The sequence below is a fragment of the Scyliorhinus torazame genome, chromosome 1, assembly GCF_047496885.1.
Source record: "Scyliorhinus torazame isolate Kashiwa2021f chromosome 1, sScyTor2.1, whole genome shotgun sequence".
NCBI classification, from domain to species: Eukaryota; Metazoa; Chordata; class Chondrichthyes; order Carcharhiniformes; family Scyliorhinidae; genus Scyliorhinus; species Scyliorhinus torazame.
Genome location: NC_092707.1, coordinates 12,174,754 through 12,181,443, shown reverse-complemented (window position 1 = coordinate 12,181,443; position 6,690 = coordinate 12,174,754).

Below are 6,690 nucleotides of genomic sequence, written 5' to 3'. Positions count from 1 at the left end.
GGAAGAAGGTGGAAGAGAGTATGTCCGGGGTGCGTGGGATCCTTAATTATGCTGGCTGCCTATCTGAGGCAGCGGGAATTATAGACAGAGTCAATGGATGGGAGGCTGGTTTGCGAGATGGTCTGGGCTACATTCACGACCTTTTGTAGTTTCCTGCGGTCTTGGGCAGAGCAGGCTCCATACCAAGCTGTGATACAACCAGAAAGAATGCTTTCTATGGTGCATCTGTGGAAGTTGGTGAGGGTCGTAGCTGACATGCCAAATTTCCTTAGTCTTCTGAGAAAGTAGAGTCGTTGGTGGGCTTTCTTAACTATAGTGTCGGCATGGGGGGACCAGGACAGGCTGTTGGTGATCTGTACACCGAAAAACTTGAAGCTCGCGACCGATTCTACTTCGTTCCCATTGATGTAGACGGGGGCATGTTCTCCACTACGCTTCCTGAAGTCGATGACCATCTCCTTCGTTTTGTTGACATTGAGGGAGAGATTATTGTCATTGCACCAGTTCACCAGATTCTCTATCTCATTCCAAAAGGTTAGGTGGGGTTACTGGGTCACGGACATGGGGTGGAGGTTTGGGCTTAAGTAGGGTGCTCTTTCCAAGGGTCGGTGCAGACTCGATGGCCCGAATGGCCTCCTTCTGCAATGTAAATTCTATGACTCTATTATTTATTATTGACTTCAAATTCCACCATTTGCCATGAACCCGGGCCCCCAGAGCATTATCTTGGGTCTCTGATTTACTCGTCCCAGCGCCGATACCACCACACCACTGCCGACCCTAATGTGTCCCAAGGACTGGAATGGCCACCCTAAACCTTTCTGTGTCTCCACCTCCCTCGCGTCCTTTCGGGCACAATGAAAACCTGCCTCGCTGACAAAGCTTTTGGTCGCCTGTTCTAACTCCTTCTTGTGTGGCCCAGTGTCAACTTTGTACTGACAATCGCTCCGGGAAACTCGAGGGATAAAGCCACTTGGAGGATGTAGCCATCTGGGATGGCCACGTCCCGATTACAAAATGGACACTTGCAAAGAATGCAGGGAAAATTGGACAATGCTAAGAAACGAGCAGGTGCAAGCCCTGTCTGTTGATTAGAACCTTAAACTCTCGGACAGAACAGAAACTGCGAAGCAATCTACATACTAATGAGCCATCTCCGGGGACAAAAGGGAAACATTTCGATACTGAATGTTACGGCAGACACCCCGGCGCCAGAAGAGACTAAAACGAAGCAGACCAACGGCCACCTAGGACACGCCCAGCGATCAAGGAACCCACCCCTCTATTGGAGGAAGATCGATACGACTGATTGGAGAAAGACCCAATTAGTTGAGGCCAAGTTCAAGGCCCACCCAAAAGCGCATGAAGCCCTTTTTAGTATAAAAGATATTCCCCAAGGGAGAATCTTCCTCCTTTGGCTTTGGCTCTCAGTGAAGAGAGAGACCAGCCTAGCAGCTACAGCAGACCAAGTAAGTTCCAAGTCAACGCACGCTACGAGATAGACGCTCCTAGTTGCTACCCTGTAAACAGCTCAACCCAGCAGCCTCAGAACCGAGCAACGGCCATTGTTCCTCTGACTGAGTGGGCACCCGAAGCTAAGTATAGGCTTTAGTAATAGTGGTAGTTTAGTTCGTAGAGTTTATGCATGAGTAGATTTGACGGTGTGTAAATAAATGAGCATTGCTTTTGAACTTACTAACTGGTGTATCGAGTCATTGATCAATATTCGGTTCTGAACCTTGTGGCGGTGTCGAAAGATACCTGGCGACTCGTGAGCAAACGTAATTAAACAGAGCCAACCAAAGAGAACAACATTTACTGGTGACATCTGACCGGACTCGCCTTAGAAGTGGCCTAACCACTCCGAGAGAATCCAAATTTGAATTGAGAATCCAATTGGAAACAGAAAAACCACAAGCGTCAAAACAGTACTGATCAAACCTCTGAGATGCGGAAGTGTGTTAATGCATGCGTACCAACAGGGATATAAGGTAAACCTGAGAGATTTTGTTGCGTAAAACTGTTGGGAGTTCTGTAGGCCGGAAATTAGCGTAAGCCGTACACGTGTTTACATCACCACTTTATCACCCCCTGTTCCAAATTCAGTAACGAGCCTAGATAGAGAAAATGGCAATGAAGGCAATGGAACGCCTTATGAACCCCCAGGAATTTGAGGCCGCAGCGACCAGTAGAGTAGGACAGTGTCCCGTTTGGGAAGATGAGATCAGGAAATATCTCAAAGGGAAAGAATGGCCCCTTTGGAGTGAATTCTGCAATAATGAGGAAACAGGACCCGGGAGTATAGGACGTACTTGGTGGGAGAACCTGTCAGAGATCCACAAGAAGAGCTTAGGGAAAGCTTGCAAGGCGATGGCAATCGTGGCCTGATTGGCACAATTGCGAGGCACAGAGGAGGTCGTTGGACTCTCCGTAGAGAGATAGAGGAGAGAGATAGAACCAGTGAGGTCGACGTGAGCGAGGTAGAGAAGGAGAATCGAGATTTAAAAGAGCAGTTAGCAGCAAGGGACAGAGAGATGGGTGATGCCAAGCGGGCACATCAGTCTTGTCTCGCGCATTTGAACAGTTTTCAGACGCAATATGATAAGGCCCACCAGGACACGCAACGTGCGGTCTTGGTAAGCCAAAAAACAGAACAGCAAGTTGAGAAATTGCAGAAACAGTGCAATGATTTAAAAGCAGCCCTATAAGCACTCCATACTTCCACGATGGAACAAAGGCAGAGCTCAGTAGACCATGCAAAGTGCCAGAAGCAAATTGCTGAATTGCAATCTCTGCTTTCCGTTCAAAATGGATTTCAAAGTACATTCAGACCCCAATTAGATCAAGGAAACGGCCCCGACTGGCAGGAATTGAACAAGATTTTACCTGCAGGAAGTGCTGCCATCTCCAGCTCCTCCAAGACCGAGTTAGGGAACTGGAGCTGGAGTTGGAAGAACTTCGGATCATTCGGGAGGCAGAAGGGGTCATAGATAGCAGCTTCAGGGAATTAGTTACACCAAAGATTGGAGATAGGTGGGTAACTGTAAGAGGGACTGGGAAAAAACAGTCAGTGCAGGGATCCCCTGCGGTCGTTCCCCTGAGAAACAAGTATACCGCTTTGGATACTTGTGGGGGGGACGACTTACCAGGGGTAAGCCATGGGGTACGAGCCTCTGGCACGGAGTCTGTCCCTGTTGCTCAGAAGGGAAGGGGGGAGAGGAGCAGAGCATTAGTAATTGGGGACTCTATAGTCAGGGGCACAGATAGGAGATTTTGTGGGAGCGTGAGAGACTCACGTTTGGTATGTTGCCTCCCAGGTGCAAGGGTATGTGATGTCTCGGATCGTGTTTTCCGGGTCCTTAGGGGGGAGGGGGAGCAGCCCCAAGTCGTGGTCCACATTGGCACCAACGACATAGGTAGGAAAGGGGACAAGGATGTCAGGCAGGCTTTCAGGGAGCTAGGATGGAAGCTCAGAACTAGAACAAACAGAGTTGTTATCTCTGGGTTGTTGCCCGTGCCACGTGATAGTGAGATGAGGAATAGGGAGAGAGAGCATTTAAACACGTGGCTACAGGGATGGTGCAGGCGGGAGGGTTTCAGATTTTTGGATAACTGGGGCTCTTTCTGGGGAAGGTGGGACCTCTACAGACAGGACGGTCTACATCTGAACCTGAGGGGCACAAATATCCTGGGGGGGAGATTTGTTAGTGCTCTTTGGGGGGGTTTAAACTAATGCAGCAGGGGCATGGGAACCTGGATTGTAGTTTTAGGGTAAGGGAGAATGAGAGTATAGAGGTCAGGAGCACAGATTTGACGTCGCAGGAGGGGGCCAGCGTTCAGGTAGGTGGTTTGAAGTGTGTCTACTTCAATGCCAGGAGTATACGAAACAAGGTAGGGGAACTGGCAGCGTGGGTTGGTACCTGGGACTTCGATGTTGTGGCCATTTCGGAGACATGGATAGAGCAGGGACAGGAATGGATGTTGCAGGTTCCGGGGTTTAGGTGTTTTAGTAAGCTCAGAGAAGGAGGCAAAAGAGGGGGAGGTGTGGCGCTGCTAGTCAAGAGCAGTATTACGGTGGCGGAGAGGATGCTAGATGGGGACTCTTCTTCCGAGGTAGTATTGGCTGAAGTCAGAAACAGGAAAGGAGAGGTCACCCTGTTGGGAGTTTTTTATAGGCCTCCTAATAGTTCTAGGGATGTAGAGGAAAGGATGGCGAAGATGATTCTGGATATGAGCGAAAGTAACAGGGTAGTTATTATGGGAGACTTTAACTTTCCAAATATTGACTGGAAAAGATATAGTTCGAGTACAATAGATGGGTCGTTTTTTGTACAGTGTGTGCAGGAGGGTTTCCTGAAACAATATGTTGACAGGCCAACAAGAGGCGAGGCCACGTTGGATTTGGTTTTGGGTAATGAACCAGGCCAGGTGTTGGATTTGGAGGTAGGAGAGCACTTTGGGACAGTGACCACAATTCGGTGACGTTTACGTTAATGATGGAAAGGGATAAGTATACACCGCAGGGCAAGAGTTATAGCTGGGGGAAGGGCAATTATGATGCCATTAGACGTGACTTGGGGGGGATAAGGTGGAGAAGTAGGCTGCAAGTGTTGGGCACACTGGATAAGTGGGGCTTGTTCAAGGATCAGCTACTGCGTGTTCTTGATAAGTATGTACCGGTCAGACAGGGAGGAAGGCGTCGAGCGAGGGAACCGTGGTTTACCAGGGAAGTGGAATCTCTTGTTAAGAGGAAGAAGGAGGCCTATGTGAAGATGAAGTGTGAAGTTTCGGTTGGGGCGATGGATAGTTACAAGGTAGCGAGGAAGGATCTAAAGAGAGAGCTAAGACGAGCAAGGAGGGGACATGAGAAGTATTTGGCAGGAAGGATCAAGGAAAACCCAAAAGCTTTCTATAGGTATGTCAGGAATAAGCGAATGACTAGGGAAAGAGTAGGACCAGTCAAGGACAGGGATGGGAAATTGTGTGTGGAGTCTGAAGAGATAGGCGAGATACTAAATGAATATTTTTCGTCAGTATTCACTCAGGAAAAAGATAATGTTGTGGAGGAGAATGCTGAGCCCCAGGCTAATAGAATAGATGGCATTGAGGTACGTAGGGAAGAGGTGTTGGCAATTCTGGACAGGCTGAAAATAGATAAGTCCCCGGGACCTGATGGGATTTATCCTAGGATTCTATGGGAGGCCAGGGAAGAGATTGCTGGACCTTTGGCTTTGATTTTTATGTCATCATTGGCTACAGGAATAGTGCCAGAGGACTGGAGGACAGCAAATGTGGTCCCTTTGTTCAAAAAGGGGAGCAGAGACAACCCCGGCAACTATAGACCGGTGAGCCTCACGTCTGTAGTGGGTAAAGTCTTGGAGGGGATTATAAGGGACAAGATTTATAATCATCTAGATAGGAATGATATGATCAGGGATAGTCAGCATGGCTTTGTGAAGGGTAGGTCATGCCTCACAAACCTTATTGAGTTCTTTGAGAAGGTGACTGAACAGGTAGACGAGGGTAGAGCAGTTGATGTGGTGTATATGGATTTCAGCAAAGCGTTTGATAAGGTTCCCCACGGTAGGCTATTGCAAAAAATACGGAGGCTGGGGATTAAGGGTGATTTAGAGATGTGGATCAGAAATTGGCTAGCTGAAAGAAGACAGAGGGTGGTGGTTGATGGGAAATGTTCAGAATGGAGTACAGTCACAAGTGGAGTACCACAAGGATCTGTTCTGGGGCCGTTGCTGTTTGTCATTTTTATCAATGACCTAGAGGAAGGCACAGAAGGGTGGGTGAGTAAATTTGCAGATGATACTAAAGTCGGTGGTGTTGTCGATAGTGTGGAAGGATGTAGCAGGTTACAGAGGGATATAGATAAGCTGCAGAGCTGGGCTGAGAGGTGGCAAATGGAGTTTAATGTAGAGAAGTGTGAGGTGATTCACTTTGGAAGGAATAACAGGAATGCGGAATATTTGGCTAATGGTAAAGTTCTTGAAAGTGTGGCTGAGCAGAGGGATCTAGGTGTCCATGTACATAGATCCCTGAAAGTTGCCACCCAGGTTGATAGGGTTGTGAAGAAGGCCTATGGAATGTTGGCCTTTATTGGTAGAGGGATTGAGTTCCGGAGTCGGGAGGTCATGTTGCAGCTGTACAGAACTCTGGTCCGGCCGCATTTGGAGTATTGCGTACAGTTCTGGTCACCGCATTATAGGAAGGACGTGGAGGCTTTGGAGCGGGTGCAGAGGAGATTTACCAGGATGTTGCCTGGTATGGAGGGAAAATCTTATGAGGAAAGGCTGACGGACTTGAGGTTGTTTTCGTTGGAGAGAAGAAGGTTAAGAGGAGACTTAATAGAGGCATACAAAATGATCAGGGGGTTGGATAGGGTGGACAGTGAGAGCCTTCTCCCGCGGATGGATATGGCTGGCACGAGGGGACATAACTTTAAACTGAGGGGTAATAGATATAGGACAGAGGTCAGAGGTAGGTTCTTTACGCAAAGAGTAGTGAGGCCGTGGAATGCCCTACCTGCTACAGTAGTGAACTCGCCAACATTGAGGGCATTTAAAAGTTTATTGGATAAACATATGGATGATAATGGCATAGTGTAGGTAGATGGCTTTTGTTTCGGTGCAACATCGTGGGCCGAAGGGCCTGTACTGCGCTGTATTGTTCTATGTTCTA